Below are 15,777 nucleotides of genomic sequence, written 5' to 3'. Positions count from 1 at the left end.
CAACAGCATGATTTAGGCCTGTTGCAATGAGGAAAGGGCAACTACTGGAGCACAAACAACACTATAAATACCGCCAATATCTCTGTTTATCTTCCCCCACAAATCGTACTACACATTGCTAAAACACTGTACATAGCTGATAATATAACACATGAAATGGCTATCTTTTTCAACCTTTTAGAGAGAGAGAGGAGAGGGTGAGAAATGTGGCTTGCACAACCATGTCCTAGACCTGCTGATTCATGGATTAAACAATAACCAGACTATTCTGTCAGACAACACTGGGCCCTTTCTCTCTCTCTCTCTCCTTTACCCTGCTCACCTCAACCATGGCTTTCTCTCTCTCTCTCTCTCTCCTTTACCCTGCTAGCCTCAACCATGGCTTTCTCTCTCTCTCCTTTACCCTGCTAGCCTCAACCATGGCTTTCTCTCTCTCCCTCCTTTACCCTGCTAGCCTCAACCATGGCTTTCTCTCTTTCTCTCTCCTTTACCCTGCTAGCCTCAACCATGGCTTTCTCTCTCTCTCTCTCCTTTACCCTGCTAGCCTCAACCATGGCTTTCTCTCTCTCTCTCTCCTTTACCCTGCTAGCCTCAACCATGGCTTTCTCTCTCTCTCTCCTTTACCCTGCTAGCCTCAACCATGGCTTTCTCTCTCTCTCTCCACTTTACCCTGCTAGCCTCAACCATGGCTTTCTCTCTCTCTCCTGTACCCTGCTCACCTCAACCATGGCTTTCTCTATCTCTCTCCTGTACCCTGCTCACCTCAACCATGGCTTTCTCTCTCTCTCTCTCTCCCCTGTACCATGCTCACCTCAACCATGGCTTTCTCTATCTCTCTCCTGTACCCTGCTCACCTCAACCATGGCTTTCTCTCTCTCTCTCTCTCTCCTGTACCATGCTCACCTCTCTCTCCTGTACCATGCTCACCTCAACCATGGCTTTCTCTCTCTCTCTCCTGTACCCTGCTCACCTCAACCATGGCTTTCTCTCTCTCCTTTACCCTGCTCACCTCAACCATGGCTTTCTCTCTCTCCCCTTTACCCTGCTCACCTCAACCATGGCTTTCTCTCTCTCTCTCTCTCTCTCTCTCTCTCTCTCTCTCTCTCTCTCTCTCTCTCTCCTTTACACTGCTCACCTCTACCATGGCTTTCTCTCTCTCTCCTTTACCCTGCTCACCTCAACCATGGCTTTCTCGCTCTCTCCTTTACCCTGCTCACCTCAACCATGGCTTTCTCTCTCTCTCTCTCTCTCCTTTACCCTGCTCACCTCAACTATGGCTTTCTCTCTCTCTCTCCTTTACCCTGCTCACCTCAACCATGGCTTTCTCTCGCTCTCCTTTACCCTGCTCACCTCAACCATGGCTTTCTCTCTCTCTCTCCTTTACCCTGCTCACCTCAACCATGGCTTTCTCTCTCTCTCTCTCCTTTACCCTGCTCGCCTCAACCATGGCTTTCTCTCTCTCTCTCCTTTACCCTGCTCGCCTCAACCATGGCTTTCTCTCTCTCTCTCCTTTACCCTGCTCGCCTCAACCATGGCTTTCTCTCTCTCTCTCCTGTACCCTGCTCGCCTCAACCATGGCTTTCTCTCTCTCTCCTTTACCCTGCTCACCTCACCCATGGCTTTCTCTCTCTCTCCTTTACCCTGCTCACCTCAACCATGGCTTTCTCTCTCTCTCTCCTTTACCCTGCTCACCTCAACCATGGCTTTCTCTCTCTCTCCTTTACCCTGCTCACCTCAACCATGGCTTTCTCTCTCTCCTTTACCCTGCTCACCTCAACCATGGCTTTCTCTCTCTCTCCTTTACCCTGCTCACCTCAACCATGGCTTTCTCTCTCTCTCCCTCTCTCCTTTACCCTGCTCACCACAACCATGGCTTTCTCTCTCTCTCTCCTTTACCCTGCTCGCCTCAACCATGGCTTTCTCTCTCTCTCCTTTACCCTGCTCACCTCAACCATGGCTTTCTCTCTCTCTCCTTTACCCTGCTCGCCTCAACCATGGCTTTCTCTCTCTCTCTCTCCCCTTTACCCTGCTTGCCATGGTTCCTCTCTCACTCTCTCCTTTACCCTGCTCGCCTCAACCATGGCTTTCTCCCTCTCTCCTTTACCCTGCTCGCCTCAACCATGGCTTTCTCTCTCTCTCTCTCCCCTTTACCCTGCTTGCCATGGTTCCTCTCTCTCTCTCTCCTTTACCCTGCTCGCCTCAACCATGGCTTTCTCTCTCTCTCTCTCTCTCCTTTACCCTGCTCGCCTCAACCATGGCTTTCTCTCTCTCTCTCTCTCTCTCTCTCTCTCTCTCCTTTACCCTGCTTGCCATGGTTCCTCTCTCTCTCCTTTACCCTGCTTGCCATGGTTCCTCTCTCTCTCTCCCCTTTACCCTGCTTGCCATGGTTCCTCTCTCTCTCTCCCCTTTACCCTGCTTGCCATGGTTCCTCTCTCTCTCCTTTACCCTGCTCACCTCAACCATGGCTTTCTCTCTCTCTCCCCTTTACCCTGCTTGCCATGGTTCCTCTCTCTCTCTCTCTCTCTCTCTCCCCCTTACCCTGCTTGCCATTGTTCCTCTTTCGTTTCCTCCTCCTTCTCTCTCCTTATTGTCCCTTACCCCTTCCTACTGTCATTTATTCTTCCCTCCCTCCCCTCAGTCATCCTCCCTCCATCCTGTCCCTCATCCCCCTTCTTTTATGATTCAGTTGTCTCATCCCTGCCTCGGCCTAGAGGCATGCCCTCTTTTTCTTCTGTGCCCTGGGAGACACTGGGCATTACTGCCAGAAAACTACACAGGACACCACAGGCATGTGACACACACACACACAAATAGCCTACCAGGCAGAGCCAGGCCATGCCAGGCAAACAAAGGGATTTCACCATGAGGACAATGGGGGCTTTAAAACAGTTAAAAGTTTAATGGCTGTCATGGGAAAAAACTGAAGATGGATCAACATTGGAGTTACTCCACAATACTAACCTAATTGACAGAGTGACCGGAAGAAAGCCTGTACAGAATACAATGACTCCAAAAGATGCATCCTGTTTGCAACAAGGCACTAAAGTTATACTGGAAAAAAAGTCAAAGCAATTCACTTTTTGTCCTGATACAAAGTGTTATGTTTGGGGCAAATCCAACACATTACTGAGTACCACTCTCCATATTTTCAAAGAAAAGTGGTGGCTGCAACATTATGTGTGTTATGGCTATGCTTGTAATCATTAAGGACTGGGGAGTTAGCAAGAATACAGTGACTATTCCCACATAAAAAAAATATTTAAATTTTAAGCTATCATTATGGGGTATTGTGTGGAGATGGGTGATATACATTTATTTTAAAAAATCCTTTCTGAATTCAGGCTGTAATAAAATGTGGAATAAGGGGTATGAATCCTTTCTGAATTCAGGCTGTAATAAAATGTGGAATAAGGGGTATGAATACTTTCTGAATTCAGGCTGTAATAAAATGTGGAATAAGGGGTATGAATACTTTCTGAATTCAGGCTGTAATAAAATGTGGAATAAGGGGTATGAATACTTTCTGAATTCAGGCTGTAATAAAATGTGGAATAAGGGGTATGAATACTTTCTGAATTCAGGCTGTAATAAAATGTGGAATAAGGGGTATGAATACTTTCTGAATTCAGGCTGTAATAAAATGTGGAATAAGGGGTATGAATACTTTCTGAATTCAGGCTGTAATAAAATGTGGAATAAGGGGTATGAATACTTTCTGAATTCAGGCTGTAATAAAATGTGGAATAAGGGGTATGAATACTTTCTGAATTCAGGCTGTAATAAAATGTGGAATAAGGGGTATGAATACTTTCTGAATTCCGGCTGTAATAAAATGTGGAATAAGGGGTATGAATACTTTCTGAATTCAGGCTGTAATAAAATGTGGAATAAGTGGTATGAATACTTTCTGAATTCAGGCTGTAATAAAATGTGGAATAAGGGGTATGAATACTTTCTGAATTCAGGCTGTAATAAAATGTGGAATAAGGGGTATGAATACTTTCTGAATTCAGGCTGTAATAAAATGTGGAATAAGGGGTATGAATACTTTCTGAATTCAGGCTGTAATAAAATGTGGAATAAGGGGTATGAATACTTTCTGAATTCAGGCTGTAATAAAATGTGGAATAAGGGGTATGAATACTTTCTGAATTCAGGCTGTAATAAAATGTGGAATAAGGGGTATGAATACTTTCTGAATTCAGGCTGTAATAAAATGTGGAATAAGGGGTATGAATACTTTCTGAATTCAGGCTGTAATAAAATGTGGAATAAGGGGTATGAATACTTTCTGAATTCAGGCTGTAATAAAATGTGGAATAAGGGGTATGAATACTTTCTGAATTCAGGCTGTAATAAAATGTGGAATAAGGGGTATGAATACTTTCTGAATTCAGGCTGTAATAAAATGTGGAATAAGGGGTATGAATACTTTCTGAAGGCACTGTACATTCCCTGACAGGCTGTTGAAACAACGCACATGCACCAACACACACAACAAAAGTGATAACATCTTGTATAAACATTTCAAAATACCATTGGTTCTACTCTAGTTGTTTAAAAGTTGCTTTACCGTGCAGGTGAAGGCTTCCAATCCCTTCATTCTACAGTAACTTTCATCCTTCCCTCAATTCCTTTTCCACCAACTTTATTATGAACACTGTAGAAGGATTCCTAGAAGAAGTTTCCACTTTAGAAAGACCCAGAGAGTAAAGCTGTGACTCAGTGTGGTTCCATTTCTCTCATTTCTTCAGACTCCCACTTATACAGAGACAAGGTTAGCCCTGAGATTGTTCACTCAGCAAGATAGGGGCTGAAGAGAAATGGCTGCTCTCTCATAGGGTTTTAACAGGCCCAAATAAACACAGCAGGCATCCTTTAAATGCTCTAGGTAGATATTGCCCATAGTCACAGATCTAGGATCAGCTTACCCACCATCAATTTGAACTTTAACCATTAGTGAGGAGAAACACAAAACAGACCTTAGATCAGTGTCTTGTAGCAACTTCATACTACTCCATAAACCTTGCATGAGCCAGACTGACTGTTTGAAAGCTCCATTCCATTGAACCTCAATCAGAGCTCTGTCCCTCTATAGATCCCACTACTCTTCAAACCATCCGGGTTTCCTAACAGTAAAACAACTGAAGAGTCTGACACATCCACATGATCTACAAATTAGTAGAACAACCCAGCTGCTGCTCTTAACGGATGCTCTTTTAGTCAATAGTTGTGCAGGTGGTTAGTAGACTGTAGACACACATTGGGCCTTTGGCACAACGCAGTCTTTGAACAGTCATCTTCTGGGCTGTCCCAAATGGCATCCCTATGGTCCTGGTCAAAAGTAGTGCACTATAAAGGGAATAGAGTGCCATTTGGGACATACTGCTGGAGCAGCCTGGGAGGTAGAATCTTTTTATGTCAACACAAAAGGAGCTGGTTAGAGACGGTGGTCCAACATCTGTGACGTTAGTTACTGAGCAAATTGGGCCAGTGTGTTTGGTCCTGTTAATGTGCAGCTGAACACTGGAACTCTTTGTGTTGTAGGGCCTCACTGCTGATCTGTTTTATAGGCTCAGAACAGACCGGTGATATTAACCAGTCACATTCTCTCTCTGACTCAAATGGTACCCTATTCCATATATAGCGCACATGTAGTACATCAGGGTCCATACGGTGCTATTTGGGAAACATCAGTTTCTAATTGGTCCCTAAACTTGAGTGGCTGAGCTAACATCCCTGCTGTTTCCTTAAGCAGTGCAAAGGTGTACTGGCATAAAAAAGTTGCATAGGTGTGAAGCAGAGTACTTTATGTGCGTTTCAAGATGCGTTTCAAGATGCAGTGTGTTTTAAAGTTTTCTGGGTGTGAAATAACCATAAGTGTGAAAGTGTGTTTTAATGTGACTATGTTGGCTATGGAAAGAGTATGAAGTAGCCCTTCACTCCTTTCTCTTCAAGTTAATCAGACAAATGGGAACCCATTCCAACTTTAAACACAACTATCCCCTACACACTATTTAACACATGGGAATCTTTCATTAAGGGAAACTTCTGGATCTACCCCATGACACAGTTCTGGTCCTACCCCATGACACAGTTCAGGATCGACCCCATGACACAGTTCTGGTCCTACCCCATGACACAGTTCTGGTCCAACCCCATGACACAGTTCTGGTCCTACCCCATGACACAGTTCTGGTCCTACCCCATGACACAGTTCTGGTCCTACCCCATGACACAGTTCTGGTCCTACCCCATGACACAGTTCTGGTCCTACCCCATGACACAGTTCTGGTCCTACCCCATGACACAGTTCTGGATCTACCCCATGACACAGTTCTGGTCCTACCCCATGACACAGTTCTGGTCCTACCCCATGACACAGTTCTGGTCCTACCCCATGACACAGTTCTGGTCCTACCCCATGACACAGTTCTGGTCCTACCCCATGACACAGTTCTGGTCCTACCCCATGACACAGTTCTGGTCCTACCCCATGACACAGTTCTGGTCCTACCCCATGACACAGTTCAGGATCGACCCCATGACACAGTTCAGGATCGACCCCATGACACAGTTCTGGATCTACCCCATGACACAGTTCTGGATCTACCCCATGACACAGTTCTGGATCTACCCCATGACACAGTTCTGGTCCTACCCCATGACACAGTTCAGGATCGACCCCATGACACAGTTCTGGATCTACCCCATGACACAGTTCTGGTCCTACCCCATGACACAGTTCTGGTCCTACCCCATGACACAGTTCTGGATCTACCCCATGACACAGTTCTGGTCCTACCCCATGACACAGTTCTGGTCCTACCCCATGACACAGTTCTGGTCCTACCCCATGACACAGTTCTGGTCCTACCCCATGACACAGTTCTGGTCCTACCCCATGACACAGTTCTGGTCCTACCCCATGACACAGTTCTGGTCCTACCCCATGACACAGTTCTCCCCAGCTGTGCTCTTTAGCCTGTTGACATACACACCTATGCAACCTACATGTACAAATTACCTTGACTAACCTGCACCCCTGCACATAAAAAAGAAAAAGAAAAAAGTAACATTTCTTTAACCAGGCAAGTCAGTTAAGAACACATTCTTATTTTCAATGACAGCCTAGGAACAGTGGGTTTAACTGCCTGTTCAGGGGCAGAACGACAGATTTGTACCTTGTCAGCTCAGGGGTTTGAACTGGCAACCTCCCAGTTACGAGTCCAACGCTCTAACCACTAGGCTACCCTGCCGCCCCACTTGGTACCGGGCCCCCTGTATATAGCCTCGTTATTGTTATGTAATACTACTGTGTTACTTTTACTTTATTTAGTAAATATTTTCTTAACTCTATTTCTTGAACTGCACTGTTGGATAAGGGCTTGTAAGTAAACACTTCACAGTTGTATTCCTGTTGTATTCTGCGCATGTGACAAATACAATTTGATACAGTACCAGTCAAAAGTTTGTACACACCTACTCATTCAAAGGGTTTTTCTTAATTTGTACTATTTTTTGCATTGTAGAATAATAGTGAAGACATCAAAACCATGAAATAACACATGTAGAATCATGTAGTAACCAAAAAAGTGTTAAACAATTCAAAATATATTTTATATTTGAGATTCTTCAAAGTAGCCACCCTTTGCCTTGATGACAGCTTTGCACACTCTTGGCATTCTCTCAACCAGCTTCACCTGGAATGCTTTTCCAACAAGGAGTTCCCACATATGTCGAGCACTTGTTGGCTGCTTTTCCTCCACTCTGCGGTCCAACTCATCCCAAACCATCTCAATTGGGTTTAGGTCGGGTGATTGTGGAGGCCAGATCATTTGATGCAGCCTCCTATAGATCTCTGGCTAGGGACCGCTGATATATAATGTATTCTACAGCCTCCTATAGATCCCTGGGTTGGGACTGGGGAGCCCTGTGTTTGGAGAGGGATTACACCAGAGAATTCTCCCCCTTTCTCCCTCCCTTGTTATTCACCCTGACTTACCCACTAAACACATTTCTCCTGACCCCCAGCCCCCCGCTCATTCTTCTTGCTCCTATCCCAACCCCTTTACCTAAAGACATGTCCCCTCTCCCCAACCCACCCAGCACCCTATCCCCCTTCCTTCCCAGTTCACCCACCCAACCCTTCTCCCACAGACTCCCAATGCACCCCTGCCATCTAAAGGGGAGGTGGGGGTGGTGGAGGAGGAGGGGGGCAGATTCCTGTAGAGTGAGAGAACAAACACAGCAGTGTGTTCCTCCTACTCACGTCTCCTGCTCTCCTCTAGTTGCTCAGGAACTTCCTCCCTTTGGGAACACAGGGTCTACCACCACACACACATGCTTCCCAACCCTACTGAGACACAACCAGCAGCTGCCATGCCTTTCCACCACATACACAAGCTGTCATGTGCTTAACCATTCCATATCCCCTGCCTGCCATGGTCCCACACACACACACACACACACACACACACACACACACACACACACACACACACACACACTTCAGATCCTATGGCCAACATCTGTCCCGTCCTTCTATACCACCTCTACTACTGTCTACTCCAACATCTGTCCCGTCCTTCTATACCACCTCCACTACTGTCTACTCCAACATCTGTCCCGTCCTTCTATACCACCTCTACTACTGTCTACTCCAACATCTGTCCCGTCCTTCTATACCACCTCTACTACTGTCTACTCCAACATCTGTCCCGTCCTTCTATACCACCTCTACTACTGTCTACTCCAACATCTGTTCTGTACCATCTCTACTCCAACATCTGCTCTGTCCTTCTGTACCATCATGTGGTTTGCTAGAAGAGTTATAGAACCAGATCCAAAGAGTCAATTGATTCCAAATGACCTCTATGCTCTTGACGCGCTAATTTTCATTCTGAACCACATGAGCTGATTCTCTTGGCAATGGGCAAGTCCATGTCAACAGAATTACGCTGGCTATTTTTCACATAAAAATGTATGCCAAAAAAAACCAAACCTCTATATGATATGATCTATATGATATGTTCAATATGATACATTATGTTTTATATGATGTGTTCTATATAATACAGTATGTTCTAAGTGATACAGTATGTTCTATATGATGTGTTCTATATAATACAGTATGTTCTAAGTGATACAGTATGTTCTGTATTATATGTTCTATGTGATACAGTATGTTCTATATAATACAGTATGTTCTATACTATACAGTATGTTCTATATGATGTGTTCTATATAATACAGTATGTTCTAAGTGATACAGTATGTTTTGTATTATATGTTCTATGTGATACAGTATGTTCTATATAATACAGTATGTTCTATATTATACAGTATGTTCTATATTATACAGTATGTTCTATATGATACAGTATGTTCTATATGATACAGTATGTTCTGTATTATATGTTCTATGTGATACAGTATGTTCTATATAATACAGTATGTTCTATACTATACAGTATGTTCTATATGATGTGTTCTATATAATACAGTATGTTCTAAGTGATACAGTATGTTCTATATGATATATTCTATATGATACAGTATGTTTTATATGATGTGTTCTATATAATACAGTATGTTCTAAGTGATACAGTATGTTCTATATAATATATTCTATATGATACAGTATGTTCTATATGATACAGTATGTTCTGTATTATATGTTCTATGTGATACAGTATGTTCTATATAATACAGTATGTTCTATATGATACAGTATGTTCTATATGATACAGTATGTTCTATATAATACAGTATGTTCTATATGATACAGTATGTTCTATATGATACAGTATGTTCTATATGATACAGTATGTTCTATATGATACAGTATGTTCTGTATTATATGTTCAATGTGATACAGTATGTTCTATATAATACAGTATGTTCTATATTATACAATATGTTCTATATAACTTAGTATGTTCTAAGTGATACAGTACGTTCTATATGATATATTCTATATGATACAGTATGTTCTGTATTATATGTTCTATGTGATACAGTATGTTCTATATAATACAGAATGTTCTATATTATACAGTATCTTCTATATTATACAGTATGTTCTATATTATACAGTATGTTCTATATGATGTGTTCTATATAATACATTGTTCTAAATGATACAGTATATTCTTTATAATACAGGATGTTCTTTATAATACAGTATGTTCTATATTCTATATGATATGTTCTATATGATACAGTATGTTTTTCATAATAGAGTATGTTCTATATGATACAGTATGTTCTATATGATGTTTTCTATATCATACAGTATGTTCTATATGATATGTTCTATAAGATACAGTGTGTTATATATGATGTGTTCTATATGATACAGTATGTTCTATATGTGTTCTATATGCTACAATATGATATGTTCTATATGATACAGTGTGCTCTATATGATACGTTCTAAAAGATACAGTGTGCTCTATATGATATGTTCTATATGACAGTGTATTCTATATGATATGTTCTATATGATACAGTGTGTTCTATGTGATATGTTCTATATGATACAGTGTATTCTATATGATATGTTCTATATGATACAGTGTGTTCTATGTGATATGTTCTATATGATACAGTGTGTTCTATATGATATGTTCTATATGATACAGTGTATTCTATATGATATGTTCTATATGATACAGTGTGTTCTATGTGATATGTTCTATATGATACCATTTGTTCTTTATAATACAGTATGTCCTATAATCTATATGATGTGTTCTATATAATACAGTGTGTTATATATGATATGTTCTATATGCTACAATATGATATGTTCTATATGATAGTGTGTTCTGTATGATACAGTATGCTCTTTATAATACAGTATGTTCTATATTCTATTTGATATGTTCTATATGATACAGTGTGTTATATATGATATGTTCTATATGATAGTGTGTTCTGTATGATACTGTATGCTCTTTATAATACAGTATGTTCTATATTCTATATGATATGTTCTATATGATACAGTATATTCTATATGGTATGCTGTATATGATACAGTATGCTCTTTATAATACAGTATGTTCTATATTCTATATGATATGTTCTATATAATACAGTATGTTCTATATTCTATATGATATGTTCTATATGATACAGTATGTTCTATATTCTATATGATATGTTCTATATGATATGTTCTATATGATAGTGTGTTCTGTATGATACAGTATGCTCTTTATAATACAGTATGTTCTATATTCTATTTGATATGTTCTATATGATACAGTATGTTCTATATGATATGTTCTATATGATACAGTATGTTCTATATTCTATATGATATGTTCTATATGATATGTTCTATATGATAGTGTGTTCTGTATGATACAGTATGCTCTTTATAATACAGTATGTTCTATATTCTATATGATACAGTGTGTTATATATGATATGTTCTATATGATAGTGTGTTCTGTATGATACAATATGCTCTTTATAATACAGTATGTTCTATATTCTATATGATATGTTCTATATGATACGTTTTATATGATAGTATATTCTATATGACATGTTCTACATGATACAGCATGTTCTATATATGTTCTATATGACATGTTCTACATGATACAGCATGTTCTATATATGTTCTATATGACATGTTCTACACGATACAGCATGTTCTATATGATATGTTCTTTATGCTACAATATGATACGTTCTATGATACAGTATGTTCTATATGCTACAATATGATACATTCTATATGATACAGTATGTTCTATACGCAACAATATGATACATTCTATATGATACAGTATGTTCTACATGATATGTGCTATATGATACAGTGTGTTCTATATGATATGTGCTACATGACACAGTATGTTCTATATGATTTGTTCATATGATATGCTCTATATAATAAAGTGTGTTCTATATGATGTGTTCTATATGATACAGTGTGTTCTATATGATTTGTTCATATGATATGCTCTATATAATACAGTGTGTTCTATATGATTTGTTCATATGATACAGTGTGTTCTATATGATGTGCTCTATATAATACAGTGTGTTCTATATGATTTGTTCATATGATACAGTGTGTTCTATATGATGTGCTCTATATAATACAGTGTGTTCTATAGGATGTGTTCTATATGATACAGTGTGTTCTATATGATTTGTTCATATGATACAGTATGTTCTATAGGATGTGTTCTATATGATATGCTCTATATAATACAGTGTGTTCTATGTGATTTGTTCTATATGATACAGTATGTTCTATATGATTTGTTCATATGATATGCTCTATATAATAGTGTGTTCTATATGATTTTTTCATATGATACAGTGTGTTCTATATGATGTGCTCTATATAATACAGTGTGTTCTATAGGATGTGTTCTATATGATACAGTGTGTTCTATATGATTTGTTCATATGATACAGTATGTTCTATAGGATGTGTTCTATATGATATGCTCTATATAATACAGTGTGTTCCATATGATACAGTGTGTTCTATATGATTTGTTCATATGATACAGTGTGTTCTATATGATGTGCTCTATATAATACAGTGTGTTCTATATGATTTGTTCATATGATACAGTGTGTTCTATATGATGTGCTCTATATAATACAGTGTGTTCTATAGGATGTGTTCTATATGATACAGTATGTTCTATATGATAGAGTGTATTCTAAATTATTTGTTCTATATGATGTTCTATATAATACAGTGTGTTCTATATGATGTGTTCTATATTATATGTTCTACATTATGTGTTTTATGATGTGTTCTCTATGATACAGTAGTTTCTATAATATAGTGTTTTATATGTGGTCTTTTTTTAATGTAACCTTTGTTTAACTAGGCAAGTCAGTTAAGAACAAATTCTTATTTTCAATGACTGCCTAGGAACAGTGGGTTAACTGTCTTGTTCAGGGGCAGAATGACAGATTTTTATCTCGTCAGCTCGGGGATTCCATCTTGCAACCTTTCGGTTACTAGTCCAAAGCTCAAACCATTAGGCTACCTGCCGACCCATGATACAGTACATTCCATATGATGTGTTCTATATGATACAGTATGTTCTATATGATACAGTATATTCCATATGATGTGTTCTATATGATACAGTATGTTCTATATGATACAGTATATTCCATATGATGTGTTCTATATGATACAGTATGTTCTATATGATACAGTATATTCCATATGATACAGTATATTCCATATGATGTGTTCTATATGATACAGTATATTCCATATGATACAGTATATTCCATATGATGTGTTCTATATGATACAGTATGTTCTATATGATACAGTATATTCCATATGATACAGTATATTCCATATGATGTGTTCTATATGATACAGTATGTTCTATATGATACAGTATATTCCATATGATACAGTATATTCCATATGATACAGTATATTCCATATGATGTGTTCTATATGATACAGTATATTCCATATGATACAGTATATTCCATATGATGTGTTCTATATGATACAGTATGTTCTATATGATACAGTATATTCCATATGATACAGTATATTCCATATGATGTGTTCTATATGATACAGTATGTTCTATATGATACAGTATGTTCTATAGGATACACCATATTTTACAGTTGAAGTCAGAAGTCTGCATACACTTAGGTAAGAGTCATTAAAACTAGTTTTTCAACCACTCCACAAATGTCTTGTTAACAAACTATATTTTTGGCAAGTTGGTTAGGAGATCTACGTTGTGCATGACAAGAAAATTTTCCAACAATTATTTAACTGTATCACAATTCGAGTGGGTCAGAAGTTTACATACACTAAGTTGACGGTGCCTTTAAACAGCATGGAAAATTCCAGAAAATGACATCATGGCTTTAGAAGCTTCTGATAGGCTAATTGACAATTTGAGTCAATTGGAGGTGTACCTGTGGATGTATTTCAAGGCCTACCTTCAAACTCAGTGCCTCTTTGCTTGACATCATGGGAAAATCAAAAGAAATCAGCCAAGACCTCAGAAAAGAAATGTGTAGACCTCCACAAGTCTGGTTCATCCTTGGGAGCAATTTCCAAATGCATGAAGGTACCACACTCATCTGTACAAACAATAGTACGCAAGTATAAACACCATGGGACCACACAGTCACCATACCGGCCAGGAAGGAGATGCATTCTGTCTCTTCGAGATGAACGTACTTTGGTGCGAAAAGTGCAAATCAATCCAAGAACAACAGCAAAGGACCTTGTGAAGATGCTGGAGGAAATGGGCACAAAAGTATCTATATCCACAGTAAAACGAGTCCTATATCGATATAACCTGAAAGGCCGCTCAGCAAGGAAGAAGACACTGCTCCAAAACCGCCATAAAATAGCCAGACTACGGTTTGCAACTGCACATGGGGACAAAGATCATACTTTTTGGAGAAATATCCTCTGGTCTGATGAAACAGAAATAGAACTGTTTGGCCATAATGACCATCGTTATGTTTGGAGGAAAAAGGGGGAGGCTTGCAAGCCAAAGAACACCATCCCAATTGTGAAGCATGGGGGTGGCAGCATCATGTTGTGGGGGTGCTTTGCTGCAGGAGGGACTGATGCACTTCACAAAATAGATGGCATCATGAGGTAAGAAAATGATGTAGATATATTGAAGCAACATCTCAAGACATCAATCAGGAAGTTAAAGCTTGGTCACAAATGGGTCTTCTAATTGGACAATGACTCCAAGCATAGTTCCAAAGTTGTTGCAAAATGGCTTAAGGACAACAAAGTCAAGGTATTGGAGTGGCCATCAGAAAAGGCCTGACCTAATCCTATAGAAAATGTGTAGGCAGAACTGAAAAAGTGTGTGTGAGCAAGGAGGCCTACAAACCTGACTCAGTTACACCAGCTCTGCCAGGAGGAATGGGCCAAAATTCACCCAACTTATTGTGGGAAGCTTGTGGAAGGCTACTAGAAATGTTTGACCCAAGTTTAAATAGTTTAAGGCAATGCTACCAAATACTAATTGAGTGTATGTAAACTTCTGACCCACTGGGAATGTGAAGAAGGAAATAAAAGCTGAAATAAATCATTCTCTCTACTATTATTCTGACATTTCACATTCTTAAAATAAAGTGGTTATCCTAACTGACCTGAAACAGGGCATTTTTACTAGGATTAAATGTCAGGAAGTATGAAAAACTGAGTTTAAATGTATTTGGCTAAGGTGCATGTAAACTTCCGACTTCAACCTGTATATGATACAGCCACAACTGTCAGTAAGAGTGATCATGATGGAGTTTTTGAATGAAGAGAATGAGATAAAACTGTCCAGTTTGAGTGGTTTTTGCAGCTCGTTCCAGTCGAGAGATGCAGCGAACTGAAAAGACGAGCAACCCGGGGATGTGTGTGCTTTGGGAACCTTTAACAGAATGTGACCGTTAGAACTGGTATTGGATGTGGAGGATGAGGGCTGCAGTAGATATTTCAGATAGGGGGGAGTGAGGCCTAAGAGGGTTTTATAAATAAGCATCAACCAATGGGTCTTGCGAGATGACCAGTTTACAGAGGAGTATAGAGTGCAGTGATGTGTCCTATAAGGAGCATTGGTAGTAAATCTGATGGCCGAACGGTAAAGAACATCTAGCCGCTCGAGAACACCCTTACCTGCCGATCTATAAATGATGTCTCCCTAATCTAGCATGAGTAGGATGGTCATCTGAATCAGGGTTAGTTTGGCAGCTGGGGTGAAAGAGGAGTGATTACGATTGAGG

The 15,777-nt window shown here is 39.6% G+C and overlaps 1 protein-coding gene across 2 annotated transcripts in view; it reads right to left on the bottom strand.

Annotated features, from left to right (window-relative positions):
* LOC135511932 (beta-1,3-N-acetylglucosaminyltransferase radical fringe-like) overlaps positions 1 to 15,777 on the bottom strand; it is a 33,164-nt gene that overhangs the window by 13,718 nt on the left and 3,669 nt on the right. The window lies entirely within an intron of this gene.

Source organism: Oncorhynchus masou, chromosome 24, assembly GCF_036934945.1.
Source record: "Oncorhynchus masou masou isolate Uvic2021 chromosome 24, UVic_Omas_1.1, whole genome shotgun sequence".
NCBI lineage: Eukaryota > Metazoa > Chordata > Actinopteri > Salmoniformes > Salmonidae > Oncorhynchus > Oncorhynchus masou.
Note: the sequence above shows the minus strand (reverse complement) of the source record. Positions and strands in the feature narration are given on the sequence as shown.